Source organism: Poecilia mexicana, unplaced genomic scaffold (assembly GCF_051168715.1).
Source record: "Poecilia mexicana isolate PSO_F unplaced genomic scaffold, ASM5116871v1 scaffold_19, whole genome shotgun sequence".
NCBI classification, from domain to species: Eukaryota; Metazoa; Chordata; class Actinopteri; order Cyprinodontiformes; family Poeciliidae; genus Poecilia; species Poecilia mexicana.
In genome coordinates, this window is record NW_028263388.1 from 15224229 (window position 1) to 15239668 (window position 15440).

Genomic DNA, 15440 nt, shown 5'->3' on the forward strand with positions numbered 1-15440 from the left:
TAGAGGTCAGACCCCTGATAATATCTCATAATGAGGAAGACCTGTGACGCAACAGTCTTCAAACAACTTGAAGCAAAGGTGTATGATTATTGTTTCTCTTTTCTTTCCTTTGTTTTGTTTTGTTTTTTTCCTTTTAACACATGTCAGACAAATCATCTTCTGTCACCTCAGTTTAATTTTTATGATACTTGGACGAAAAAAGAAACATGGTCACGGTCCGGCCACGATTCAGATGAAGATGTGTCTGACGTGAGCAAAGATGTTTACGCTCTGCAGAGCTCCACGCCGGACTCCATTTTCGGCACCATTTATAACAGCAAGGTGGCATTTCAGTCACTCTGTTCTTCAGACGTTTGAACTATGTGCGGTGCCATCTTAAATCACATGTAAACAGATGCGTCAAGGCGCTTTTTACATGATTTACTGCATCTGTGCAAAGTGGCATTGAGAAGATCAGCCTGGTTGCTTTAACAGCAGCCTTCAGGTCATCTGTATTGTTCAGGCTTGTGCTCAGTCTTCCTTTTGACAGTACTACCGTGCATTGATTCTATGTAGGCTTTGATTCAGGCCAGTTTGCTGACTAACCAGGCATACTGATACTATCGTAATTAAAGAAGATACTGGTACTTTTTTTTTTTTTACTGCTGCAAAAGGAAATTGCCTTCTCCCTAAAGCTCAGCAGCAGAAAGAACCACGAATCACTAAACTTTACTGGTAGTCAGGTTCACTGACTGTAGACTTTATAAAACCTAGTGGACCAACAGCAGCAGATGTTTTATTTTCCCAAATCATCACTGACTGTGGAAACGTTACACTAAATTTTGAGCAGTTTAGATGCTCAAAATAAAGGGTTCAGATGTTGCTTAAAAGCAGAGAGTTGTAGTCTATTCTCTGGATATGTCAAAGCATTTTGGCTCTTGAAGCTCTAAGTCAAGCCTCAGTCCACTCTAAGTAAATCTCCCCGAAAACTACTTGCAGGACTGTGGGTTTCACTTTGCCTCATTTTTTCTTCCACTCAACTTTTCATTAGTTTGCTTGGACACCACTCTTTAGTTTCTTTAGCAACAGCCTTTTATACATTATCTGCTTGAATATTGTCAAGTAAGCAGTCTTTCCCATGATTCTGATTTTGAATTGCAGGTTTCATTAGTTGATCTTTCAAATTAACAGAAATAAACAGTTGACATACATCATTGTGTGTTTGAAAGCTATACACCATAAAATTTTACTAGCACAACGATTAGAACAACAATTTTCTAAAACTTATAATCCTGAATATATGAAAAATTATTTAAATTTCTTTATTGTTAGTCATGTGTGAGTGATGGTGATGTGAAAATTATTCCAGTGGTCATGAAGCAAGATGCTGGACACATCACCAGTCCATAAGACAGAGGCAACATAAACAATTATTCACACACACACACCTCTAACAGTAATATATAATTATTGTTTATAATAAATCAGGGAAAAGCTACATGGAACACAAATACGTCTGATTTTAGGAAGAATATTGCACCTTGCTAGCATTGTGGGAAGATATAATCCATTATCTGTTAAGCTCTTTTAACATTGCAAAACATTTTGCTATTCTGGATGTTTGTATCCAGATTATCTATGATTGAAGTTATGCATGCTCGACCCTTCCAACTGGCATTAAATTGACGTTCCAGCCTTTCATCGCCCTCACCATCAACAATCCTGTCTTTACGCATACACTGCAAATCTGTTTTAAATCCAGCTGATGCAATTTTATAAACTGCTAAACTAACATCCCCCCCCCCCCCCAACACTGGGGCTTTAATAAAAAGCAGCAGTAAAGAGAGGTGTCTTGGCACTCCGTCCTCTCTTCACACCTAATCATACAAGGAAGCAAATGCTAAGTTCCATTGAGATCTGCCTGGATATGCTAATTTCCAAGCAGACGGGGCTGTGAGGGGATTTTTCAAAAAAAAACATAGCACACACTGGAGTGGTGCTGACATTTTAACATCATCAGCAATGCTCATTCTGAGCTGGCAGAGCTATCAGAGTTGGGTTTGATGCTCGGTGATCTGAAAAAGCCTCATCTGATTATGTGTTCCTAAATTGTGGTGCTTTCCGGTGTTGAAGAAATCCTTTCACTTAACATAATTCTATTGTTAATGGTTAACAATCAATGCACAAAATTGGCAACGCACAACACACTGTTAAATTATATGCTCAAATGTATTGTGCAACATTGAAGCAAAAATAATTCCCCTTTAAGCCTCTCAAAATTGGCCCTTGTTAGAAGGAACCAATTTAACAACTTTATAACATTTCTTTTAAATGACTCAAACTCCCAATAAATATTTTAACAATGAAAGGATGAATGCATTTACAACTGTGGGAGAGGAATCACAATACTTAGGTGTTTGGGTTGTGGTTTGCATTAACTAATTTCATTGTTTTTCCACATTTGTTTGTTTCTCTGGTGTTCATTATTGAGAAGGGTCTTTGCCTTTGTGATTAGGCTTGGAGTTCATTCTTATGCTTTGTTCCTTGTACATTTGTGTTCATCTCTCTTAGATTTGTCAGATTTTTTTTCCCTTTTTGTTTGTAAATCCTTTGAGGCTTAGTTGAGCTCCCTCTGTGTTAATTAGTCTCCCGCCCTCAGTTTCCCTGCTTCTCCCTGTCACATCTGTGCCACATTTCCACTGATTAGTTCAATTGGGTCCTTTGTCATTTTTCACCCATGCCTCACTATAAAAGCTTTACTGGTTTCCATTGTTCATTGCTGAATTCTTCAGTCACTCTGCCTGCTCTCCCCTGGCAAGTTTCCTTTTTGTTTTCATTATTAAACAGCTTTTTTTCCCCTTTTATTTATTTTTTTTGCCAACGTCAGCCTTTGCGCTGGGGTCTTTTGCTAAATCCGCCATGACAAAACAATTATTTTTATATGCCACTTTAATAACATAATATGCAGTCATATTTAATAAATTAAAATGTATTTTCTGATGAGGCTTGTTATTTTAAAAAGTGTATTTTTAAAATAAAAAGGTACTAAATTTGGTATACGCACACTTTCCCTGAATTCCACATTTCTGTATGAAAATATTTTTTATTGGTCTAATATTCTAATATCAAGTGTGTTTTTATTAGCTGAAAATTATAAACAGTTATAAAGGCTTGGAAACAGACTATGCATTTGATCTACATAATGGAAAATGACTGTGAAAACACTTGTGCTTAGAATGAAACATTTCAAAGGGCATAGGGTGTAACCATGGTGATCATCTGATTATGCTGTGAAAAATTCCCTCAATGACTTGTTTTTACATTTTTGTTTAATTGTGTTCACGCAACCAGAATAAATGCACAAAGCAGTTTTCTAAAGACTTGTTGAAAACTCTTTAAATCATGAATTAACCGTGATTACCAACATTTTTATTGTCATTTTTGGTCTGATTTCAAAAGCTACAATCAAGGCTGATTAATGCCAGACATGTACAATCGAGAAATCAAATGAAACCTGCTTGACATGAAGCTGGCCAAACTGTCTATAAAAAAAAATTATAGTTTATTTAAAAAAGCAACACATCATTCCTGAAGATAACAAAGATTCCAGGAAAACAAAGTGAGAGCAGTTCTCCACAAATGGAGAAAACAGTGCTGGGAAATCCCAGGAGTGGGCAAGACTACCAAAATTACTCCAAGAGCATATCGCCTCCTCCAAGAAGTCCTAAGAGAACCCTGAACATCCACAGCAGGCATCACTTTCCTCAGTCGGAGTGTTCTTATATTGTGCTGTTCTGTCTGTAATGGTAATATATTACTACTATAACACCACCACACTAGTTTACCAATTTGCAGCATAAGTTAGTTCTTTGGGGGTTAAACGAACCCAGTAGGTTCTTCCGTGTTATTAACCTTGAAATTATCAGTCAATTGCCACAGTTCATAATAAAAGTATAAATTACAAGGTACAATTGGCTAAATTATTTTTTTGAAGAATTATGGCTTCAAAGCCACAGAAATAATTAGTTATGTAGTACAGACTGTATAGTTAAAAATTAGATGATTAATGCTTTTGTGTCTTTTTGCACATAAATTGATATTCAGTACAATTTATCAGAATAGCAACAACAAAAACACATTGGAGGGGAAAATATGACAAATAAAAGCTACACAAATTGGTTGAATGTGTTTCAACATTCAATCAACCTTGAACCAACCATCAAGTTGGTGGAAATCACAACTAGACTTGGTAATATTTACCCAGTCTGTTCTGCAGAGCTCCGATTAAAAACTCATCTTCATGTGACTCTTCAAATTTTCTGTCGAGTTTGATTTTGGACTCTGGGTAAACCATTCTAATGTAATTTTACCTTCTTGTTGCTTCTGATGTATGCTTGGACTTACTGTGATGCTGGAAAATGTCATTCAGCTTCCTAGGACAGGGTTTCCCCCAGTGTATTATAAGCCTGGCAGCCCGCCATGCTTTACAAAGAATTATGCGGCTTTTACATCTCAGCACGCTGCCCAACGTTTGGGCCTCTCTGCCCTGTAAAGTTAATGTATGTGATCGTTGGAACAGAAGAAACGTACAACAATGTAAAAGACACATACATTTTTGTAAAGAAAAATAAAAGGAGCAAGACAAAGTCATATAACATAAAAGAAATTAGAATTTGCAGGAAAGACAATGCTTGCTGAAAACATGTCTTAAATGTCAGTCACTATTTTGGCAGATTGTCTTACAATTTCAAATAATAATAATAATAAAAGCATGCAGCAGAACCACAAAATAAATCACACAAGGAAATCATACAGAGGTGTAAATCTGCCAGTCAAAGGTTGGCATCAGGCCCTACATACCTCTGTAATCAGTACTCCACACATAAAGATCAAAGGCACTATTAGTTTACTGTTGTGTCTCCACTCACTTGATGGCATGTTGCACATGACATGAGATTCACAGAGTGTATGTTGAGCAAGTGCAGTGTGAGAAAGGTGACATTCAGAATGAGACCATGTCTTCAGCTCTCTTCTGCCTCCTGCTGGTGAATTAAAAATCCTATAGTAAAAGGTAAACGTGCAAACTCTTACACAACCAAAGGTATTTAATTCAAAACATATGGTTAGAGATGTGAAAATTATTAATAGGATTTGATTTTTTTTATTGTGTGAGGTCAGAGAAATGTAAGTTTTTCCTTCCAATGACTTCATTTAGCTGATGTATAAACCATTTTTTAACTTTGTTTTTACCCATTACGTTTTTGCTTGATGTAAAAAGAATAAATCTACCTTTCAAATAAACATTCCATATAGAAACTATCTCTAATGTCTGAGCGTGGCATGAACACTTAGGGAAACCAAAAACTTACTGGACCCTGGACAAGTTTTTTATTGCCAATAGTCAGTTCTAGTCAAATAGGGTGAGGGTTGAACCCTTTCCCTGTTGGGCCGAGTAAAAACTATTGGGCCGAGTTAAAAACTGTAGGAAAACATGACCAAAGCAGCTGTATCCACAGGGTTGCTTCCTAGGTGCGTGCTTGGTGCACCTCTCCTTCCAGTCTCCTTGCTACTAAGGACCTGGATGCTCCATCAAGTGCTTACCTGCCTATCCACTATCCAATGTTACATCTCCACCTGTTGGAAAACAAACAGAAACTCGGATCATCAGCAGAACCTCACAACCTCTGTTGAAACAGCTTCTGTCCTGGTCATCTGTTCTGGCAAAAACGGTAGACTTTCCATCTCCTGTTCATTCTCTGCCTCAGCTCAATAAATGATCCTCTTTCTTCTAGCTTAACTGTTCCCTGTTGACCATTTTACAAAATACTGGACATGAGTTACAAGATGTTTTATGAAGGCAACTTTTTCTGTAACAGCAGGATTTCTCATGTTTCCTGCAGTGCATTTCATGCTTTGGTAAGTGGAGCAAAAATACTCATTAGAAATTAGTTTTGGTTGCTTTTGAGGCAGAATGAATGAAATTCAGCATGGCTAATCCTTTTAACAAATGAAGAAACAATAAAGAGCAATTTGTTTTTGCATGTATTTTTTGACAAGGAGCAGGCAATGAAGATTTTAAAAATTACAAACGCCTTTGATAGAATAGTGGTGTGCTGTTTTTCTTTGGACAGAGTGCGCTTGATGTTGAGTACCGAGACACTTTAATTCCTTTCCAAAACATTAAAGATGGGATTAATGAACTACAAATCCCTCTCTGCCCTGGTTGTTAAAATACATGTTTAGTAGTGTTCCAACAGCTTAAATCAGTCTTCACCTCCTGGAGACTGATTAAGAGATGACCGTTATCAGTGTGTGGATAAACTTCTGCTAATAGCAGGGCTATTTATTTATTTATTTATTTATTTATTTTAGCACTTTTGCTTGCTTTGAAAACATTTAATGCACTTAGCTTCCCCATGACTAGTTATTTCCGGATAAAGTCTAAAGTGCAACCAATCCAAGAGCAACATTCATTTTGCTTGCCACCGATTGGCTCTACCCTGCACAAGAACTGAGATAAGTATTGCAAGACTTCACTTATCAATAGAATAGGCAAGGGTAAGATACAGGTAGACAGAAACAGGCAGAGGAATGTGTGGACTAGGCTACGGGCATAAATTAAGGGGCATAATGTTTGCCACGCAAGACCAAATAAGTTTTCAAGCATGCATGAAAGAATCAAGGCAACACTCAAGGTATGTTGTTGATGATTATAACACGACATAAAGCTCAAAAAATACTACGCCCCGCTTCCACTCCTTCACCCTCAGTGAATTTTATTTGCAGGAATTTGCTGTCCTTAAATCCATTGGAAGTAGCAGGGGTGTATTAGTTTTGTACTAACTGCATTATAATCAAGAGAACAAAGACTTGATGAGAAGGATTTTTTTTTTACACTGTAAATGCTGCCCGTGATCATTTGACACCACAGTATAATTTTCTCCCTGTCTATATTTGCAACACTTGATATGTTTGAAAACTCCTGAAACACCTCTTCAACATTCAGTTAAATTCAACAACCTTTTTCGTTCTGTTTGTTTCTGTTTCAATTTTTGTGAAGCATGCTTGGGTCACTTTAAAGGCACTATATAAAATATTATTATTATTCATGCTTAATCTGTTGGTCTTCTGATGGTGTGCTCTTTGGTTTTGATAGAGCCAGCTTCAAATGAAGATGACTGAGAAGTGCACTCAGTCTCTCTTAAACAGCTCCATTAATCAGCTGCTCTCTTCAAAACTTCAATCATTCTGGAAATGAATGAAGGAAAAAAAAAACTTAGCTGACAAGAAAAAATTACAGCTCTCTCTCTCATTCCGGTCTACCCTCACCATCTGCCACTTCAGTGGTGACGATTTAATTCAGTCCTGTGCCCAACAACTGAAGGATGCTGGGAAGGTTTAGTCTTATTTTCACAAGTGGAGTTGATTAAAATTGGTCCAAACAGAAAGAGTTCTAGGTCGTGTGTGCAATATGAAGAGTAGCCCCATAATGCATGGGTGAACTTCCACCCTTTTGCTTCCCTCTCTGCCCTCTTTTATAGGTGCTTAGCAACACACACACAAAAAAACAGCACATAATCTAAAGGAACTTTTAAAAAATGTCAGAAAAGGTTCCAAATTACCCCAAAACATGGGAATTAATCATTCCCTTTCTTATTTTAACATGAAAGGTAACATGAATTTTAACATGAAATAAAGGTTATTTACTAAGCTATCAAGACAAAAAATAAGATGTGCGAAGACACCGGGAAGAAAGACAAAAAGCAGTTTTATTGGAGTAAAAAAGCTATCCAAGCCAACAGATTGTCTAAGATAAATTGTAAATAAACTGTGATGAGTCACATTTTTGGTCGGATTTTACTACCTTCACCCTGCCAGACCTTTTTATTCAAGTAGAACCTGTGTGAAAGCATCAACTAGTCTAAAAGAACTGAATAGCACCACATTCCCTAAGGAAATTAAAGAAAAAGATGCCTTTGACATTCATTAGTCTTAAAAAAAGTTACAAAGCCTTCTCAGGCTTTGAGATTCATTGGAACCAGAGTGAGAGATGTTATCCACAAATGAGAACATAGTGGTGAACCTTCTTAGAAGTAGCCGGCCTTCCAAAATGAACACTTTACGTCATTCAGCTAATGGAACAATAGCGTGAATCTGGTTCAGGCTGCAAATTGGACACGCCATAACTATTACAAGTCAACAATGACAAGAACAGAAGGGGAGTGGGGTGGGGGCGACTAATGTGGTTCGAGCAAACCAGACAAACAAAACAATGAAAATAAGTTCATATTAAAACAGCAAAAAGAACCGCCATCACAATAAAACACACAAGATCGTAATGTATCTGCTGCCCCCAGAGACACAACAGCAGTCACTTTCTTATGCTGTAGACATAAGAAAGTGTTTAAATAAGACAGAAGTTGAACTTTGGTCTATATAAAATGCAACGAATGGCAACAAACTAACACGCCATAGAGAACATGGCAGTAGCAGCATTATGCTGTGGGGATGTTTTTCTTCAGCAGGGCCCACGAATCTGCTTATAGCTGACTGGAAGATGGATGAGGCTAAATAAAGGGAAATCTGAAAGAAAACCAAGCATAGGCTACAAAAATGGAGGTGAAGGTTCACCTTGTAGCAAGAAATCAAGTCTGAACATTCAGCCAGTGATAGAATTAAATGGTTTAGATCAAAGCATGTTTATGTGTTGGCATGGCTCAGTCAAAGTCAAGACCTAACATACCATTGAGAGTCTGTATGAAAACTTGATAATTGAAGCTCGCAGATGCTATCCGTCTACTCTGACTGAGCTTGAGCTGTTTAGCAAGGAAAATGGGTAAAATAATGTATACGAAAAAATGTCTGTAGATATCCAAAGCTGGTAGAAACTCCAGAAAACCCAAAGCTTTATTTTGAGCGAGAAGTTCAAGAGCAAACGAAGAACCTTGGCAACGCAAGGCTCCTTGCATTATTAAGAATTACTTCTAGAACAAGTTCTTTCCTTACCATACAGATTAGGGGAAGCTACCGGTTCGCCATTTGCCTCTGCGGGTGTTCTGTATGCAAGAACGTGTTTGATTATCTCGATTTTATTTATGTTTTATATCAACAGTAGTTGACGGGCGGAGGTGTCAAAAGCTCGCACTCTAAATTGACCTTTTTTCAACATTTTATCCGTTAAAGCAGATTTATCTACCGAGTCTGTTTCAACAGTGTGTTTTTGTATTTTGTTTCTACCAACAGCGAGCATAAATCTTCTCCCAGAATTTTCATCCTGCTGTTCGAAAGAGGCAGAGAGTCCTAGTAGCAGCCCTCCTAGTCCTTTTCAAACTGTTTTCTTTATGTGTTGCATAAGTTACGTTTTGGAAAATCTTCCTCTATAGTAAATTTGATTCACTGCCCTCTTCGTTCCCAGCCATCTCCTGTCGAAAGGAATTTGAATCAACTCTCGCTGAGAGACTTCCTCGCTCTGGCAGATGCTCTCCTACTAATCCGGAGCTCTGCTGCTGAGACTTCTCTGTGGAAAATCGTCTTTCCTGCTACCCAGGAGAGGGTGCATGAATGCCAACCTTTCACGAGCTGTTCTTCATCAGACTCATGATGGGACTCCTCAAAGGTATTCAGTCTGTAAGTGATATAAAAAGCAGACTGTGGGTCTTTGAGAGCATAATTGTCACTTAAATATACCAAGTAAAGTTTTTTACTATAAGTCCACCAGCTCACTTTAGACAAAAACCACAGAGTTTATAACTAGAGCGGCATACTTTATCCACTGGACGTTTTTTTTTTTTTTTTGCAGGATCTTTATTTTTATCCAGAGTTTGGGAATCTGACAAAGATAATCAACAGTTAAATTTTTGTCCAAGTAGCTCTGGAATGACGCAATGAGCAAGTGCAATCTTCCGCCTTTCCACCCACTTTTTAGACAAACCCCACTCAACAAAAATTAACATTTTCACAATCTAATATTTTAAACAAATGCTATTTTAAACCGCCAGTAAATTCGGGTTTCAATTAAGGAAACCAAAGATTCTTGCCAAGAATCACTATGAAACTTGATGTAGGGCAATATGTCCTCCGGCTGTGTTTTCAACTCATTTATTAATCTGATTTATTGGTTTCTTATAATCTTTTGTTTTTGATAAGCTGTGCTGTAGTGCTTGTATTTTCTTCCTTTATGCAAGTCTTCTTTCATCGGTTTGGTTCTTTTCATAGCTTTCATTGGTGAAATGACGCGAAAACAGCAAGCAAAGATCGTCACCTGTTCGTTTGAGGCCAATGGCTCCTATAACCCAGATCACCTCTTTAATTAGGCTCCAACACTGAAGGCAATGTGAAAGCCTATTCAATTTCAAGAAATTATTATTTAGGCTTGCGTCCTTATATGGATGCTGATGAATGGCACGTATAGAAAACACTTTAATCACTGGTTCAGTTTTCAAATAATCCATTAATCACTTGTTTCTATTAAAAACAAGTGAGCAGTAGCTTTAATTGATTTTTGTAAAATCTTTCCAAAATGTTTCAAAATCCCTTTTCTCAGAGGAGCATTTAAATTGATTGCAAAATAATTGTAGATTTTGTTGGGACTTACTTACAAAGACTAAACTATTGCAAAGTAGAAGTAATGATAAAAATAGAAACTCTGGATACACGATGGCTTCAAATTCCTGCCTGTCTACCTAGTGAAAAATGTATATATATTTAGAAGCCCTAAAAGTATCCACATACTGCAGTAAGAGCATTTCTAATGTTGTGCCAAGTTGAATATTCCAAAATATACAAGCACTGAGAGGTAAAGTGGTACTGAAAAAGAGTTTTCAGAGATCCCTCATTCCTTTATATTTTCTTTCTGGTCAGATTTCCTTGTAATCTTTCAAAGAGGTCTGGACCAATATTTCTTTTGGCTTTCTGAAAGTCTACCAACCTTTTTTTGATTTTATTTTTTTTTTTAAACCATTTTCAGTCATGTTTCAGGCCGTTTTCTGTGTTTTTGTTTGTTGAACCACTTAACCCTGAATTTGTCCAGCAAAAATAGATTCCTGGTGAAAAGACAGAATCCTAAATAATTACTCCTTAAATTACAGCAGGCCTGATGACATTGGTGACCTTGGTAACACTTTATTTGAAGGGGTGTGCATAAGACTGACATGACACTGTCATAAACACGTCATAACATTTGTCATGAACATGAACTCTTTATGAATGCTTATGACAGTTGTCATGAAGTGTCATTTGGTAAATAATGACACTTTTAATGTAAAGTTGCTCTAAAAGTTGCATTAAAAGTCGATTAAAAGTGCCGACTTTGCATGATTTTATAAATAATGCCAATTTAAGGCAAAGTTGGCATTTTTAATGGACTTTTAATGCAACTTTTAGAGCAATTTTGCATTAAAAGTGTCATTATTTACCGAATGACACTTCATGACAACTGTCAAAAAAATTCATAAAGACTTTTTTATGTTCATGACAGATGCTATGTCATGTTTATGACAGTTGTCATGAAGTGTCATTTGGTAAATAATGACACTTTTAATGCAAAGTTGCTCTAAAAGTTGCATTAAAAGTCGATTAAAATTGCCAACTCTTATGTCAGTCTTATGCACACCCCTTCAAATAAAGTGTTACCGTGACCTCAAACTATCAGGCGTTGTTCTACATTCTGTGGGTTTTTTTGTTGCTTCTTTTCACCAGTTTTAAGAAAGGAAAAGAACAAAACGGTTCATCTTGCACAGCTCCGTTTATTTTTGTGCCAATTCACGACAGAGTGATGAGATGTACAGAATCCAGTTTCATCCAAACTCAGTTTAAAGATTTGTTGCGGTTTTGTCAGCCTATTTGCTTGCTTTTTAGCTTTTTTTTTTTTTTACAACTTCACACATCACAGCCCAAGCATTGTAAATGTGCAAATGTAAAAATTGGTTAATAGTTTGTTTTTTAACAGCAAGGTTTAGTTGCTATGCATTCATGGGGGCAAATAGTGTTTTTGTTAATGTTCTAAATGCGGTTACATGCTGCATTTGAATGTTCTGCATTAGTTTTAGGACATCGTGAGCTGCTTCATCAACAAACAACAGCTCCAGTAACATTTATAGACCTGGAAAGCTGCAGTGTTTCCAGCTATAAAGCCTCATAACCAATTTCTCAAGTCATGCTTCTCTCCTTGCTCCCCACACGCCAAACAACACACAACATAAATTCATCAGCTCGTCATACCAAACACACTGCTCAGTTACTTTAATCTCTCTGTTGTTGCAAAATGTTTGGCCATAGTGCTTCCATGACTGGGCCCACAGGTCTCGATATAACCACAGGGTAGCTGGCTCGGCTTGGCTTTTGTCATTTTGTCTACAAATGAATGCTGGGGGGTTTTTTTTATTTTATTTTTTTATTATTATTATGGATGGAAAATTAATTTAACAGGGCCAGCAATGATAAGTTGGCCAACATAAGCTGTGATCTCCCCTTGCTTTTGCTTTTATTTGTTGCATTTTTGTGGTTTCACTGATTGTGGTCAGGACAAATTAATGAGGGGAGCTTTCTCCTCCATACTTCACACCCATAGCAGAGCCACAGAAGCCCACGCTTGAATACAAAATTTGCTGGTGGACACGTCTTGAAAGCCCTTCCTTAATCCAGAGTCACACTTCGTTTCAGGCCTGGATGGCAAACAGGACGTGGTGGAGTTATCCTGGGAGGGTCGTATAGAAAGGGAGCCGAGATCACAGGTTAAAGACTTCACAGAGGAGGGTTACGAGACCACACATGGGGGAAATGCAACCATCTGGCCCCGATGCCGTCGAGTTTAAAATAAAAGTCACGTTCAACAAACAAGCAAAAAGAACTGATTTTTATTAAAGAAACTGATTTTTATCAGTTGTTGTTGCATTTTAAATCTGTTAACATCAGCTTTAATTGAAACACTAACTGAAGTACATAAATAAAATGTGGCTCTCAAGTCCCATACAAACACAAGTTATAGGCAGCCGTCATGCCTGACCAAGCAAAACATGTTGACTCAAGATTTTTTTTTTTTTTTTCCAAGATCTTTCTCTGTTGTTTAGAGTAAAGCAACTTCCCAGCAGAACAGAGACAACAGTTCCCTTTTGGTTCACAATGCTGAACGTATTGCAGTGTTTTTGGTCTGCTGTGTTCCAGCTCAATGTTAGCTTGTGCATGTGTCGTTTGGTGTAAAAGTTTCTTTCTTCTATCCAAGGAGTCAGACTTTATTACAATGTTTCATAGTATGAAGATTTTTTGGAGGGGGACTTTAGCTTTTCTTTCTTTCTTTTTTTAGTTCAGTCCTCTTACTTGACTAAGGCAGCACGTTGTCAGTATGTGGTTGTGGTTCAGTGTGTGCCTACAATATGAGGGGAAATATGAGTGGAGGACAAAAAGAGGAGTTTCTGTTCTAAAAATTCACTCTTTTTAACCATTTTTGTCATGTTGCAACCAGATTTTACGTAATAGGCTAACCCAAAGTAGTGCATAAACCAAGAGGTGGAAGGGAAAGTGCAACTGATTCTTGGAAGGCCTCAGGGGTTTGTTGCAGAACATTAGTGAATAAACAACATCATGAGAAAGTTAAGACAGTTAAAACAGGGATAGATCTTAAAAATAATTTAGTAAGCATTGAGCGCCTCACAAAGAACTATTTTCATGAAAATGAAAAGAGTACGGCACAACTCCAGGCCTACCTGGAGATGACTGACAACTTAAACTGAACTTCTGGGAAAGAATACCATTAATCATGCTTTTAGATGGGAAGATTTATAAACAAGACAACTATTAGTTTTGCACTCCACAAATTTGTCCTTTATAGAAAAGTGGTAAGAGGAAAATCATAGTTAAGAAAAAGCCAAAAAGAAGTCCTGCCTGTCACAAGCCATGTAGGGGACACCATAAACATTTAGAACAAGGGTCTCTCTGGTTAAACGAGACAAACATTGAAGTTTGTGGCCAAGATGTAAAATACTGTATGTGGAAAAAGAATTAACACCACGTATCATCCTGAACTCACCACATTCCAGTGAAATATGCTGCATGATGTTGTGGGAATTTTTTTATTTGTTTATTTATTTTTTTCAGAAGGGAAAGTCAACTAATTATTGTTGAAGGGAAAATGGACAGAGCTTAATACAGGACGATCCTGGAGGAAAACATGGATTTGGGACTACCTATTCCACGTATTCCTTGCTATGGATTTCCTGTTTTCCCTTTTACTTTCTGATAGTTTCGAAATAAATATTTTTGCCCTAATTTATATTTTTCCATCTTGAACTTGGAGGGGGGGAAATCCCCCACCAGCCCTTCAGGGATGAAAGATATGAGAATTTTTACCCTTGTTTTCATGTTAACTTCTTTTTTATTAAATTTTATTTTCCTTGAAACGCATCTGTGTAGTCCATCAGCTAAAGACTGAGAAGCAGGAGGAAAGATTACCATACGACATGCCCCAGAGACCAGTTCACAAGTATTTTTCTAACTATAAATCCCCATAAAGAATAAAATTTCTGCAGAAGATGGATGTTTAATTAAACAGTAAAAATGATAAATGTGGCAACCAGCAGCTTAAGTTGAGTGGTTAAACCAGGCATAAAGAAACAGGGATTAGAGTGGAAATACAGCATTAAATACCTTTCAGTCTCTTTAATGTGAGTAGCAGACCACAGACAGAGTAACTTTAATCTGATACTGAAATCAGTCAAAAGCAAACAGTCTGCTGCTCACAATGGCTGCCTATGAAATGGGCTTTGGTTATGAGTTTTACCAATAACTCTTCAACTTACATCCATCAGAAAGTGACAAATAAGACGTTACTTTTATTAGCTTTTACATTTTACTCTCACTACTCTCGTTTACATGATTTTCTTTAAATTTCAGTGTTTTTTTTTGTTTTTTTTTAACGCTTGTGAATTTCAATTAAACCAGTTGAGAGGAAACGTGGGTTCAATTGTCATTTTGCGAATTAACTGAACTTTTGAAAACATCCTCTGAACACTGGCAGCACATTCATTTTACCTGGATTTTATTCTGTCAAGTTATTTTTCCACGATATTCAATCAAAATGTTTAACGTCATCACTAATAACCACAGAACACTATAACAACTACCTTTTTCATTTAAACAGGAACTACCTTGCATCTTTTCCGTTAATGACTCGTGAGTTTAAAACTGCTACTGTTCTGACTTGCTGACACTAGTTTGTTCATAAACGGCATCAGAACATTTGGTTTAACTTTTAATTTCTATTTCTACCCTCCTCTCCACAGTCAGACTATGATTATTTTATTAAATTTCTTTGGTAGCTTACACTGCAAAACACATTGGAATGTAAAATCCCAACCGAATGAACACGAAAATTATATGTTCAAAAAAGTCTTTTATTTTTCTTTGGTTTTGTTTTTTGTTTTTTTTTTTACAAATGCTCATCCCCTGACAGAATTGCATTCTTAGTG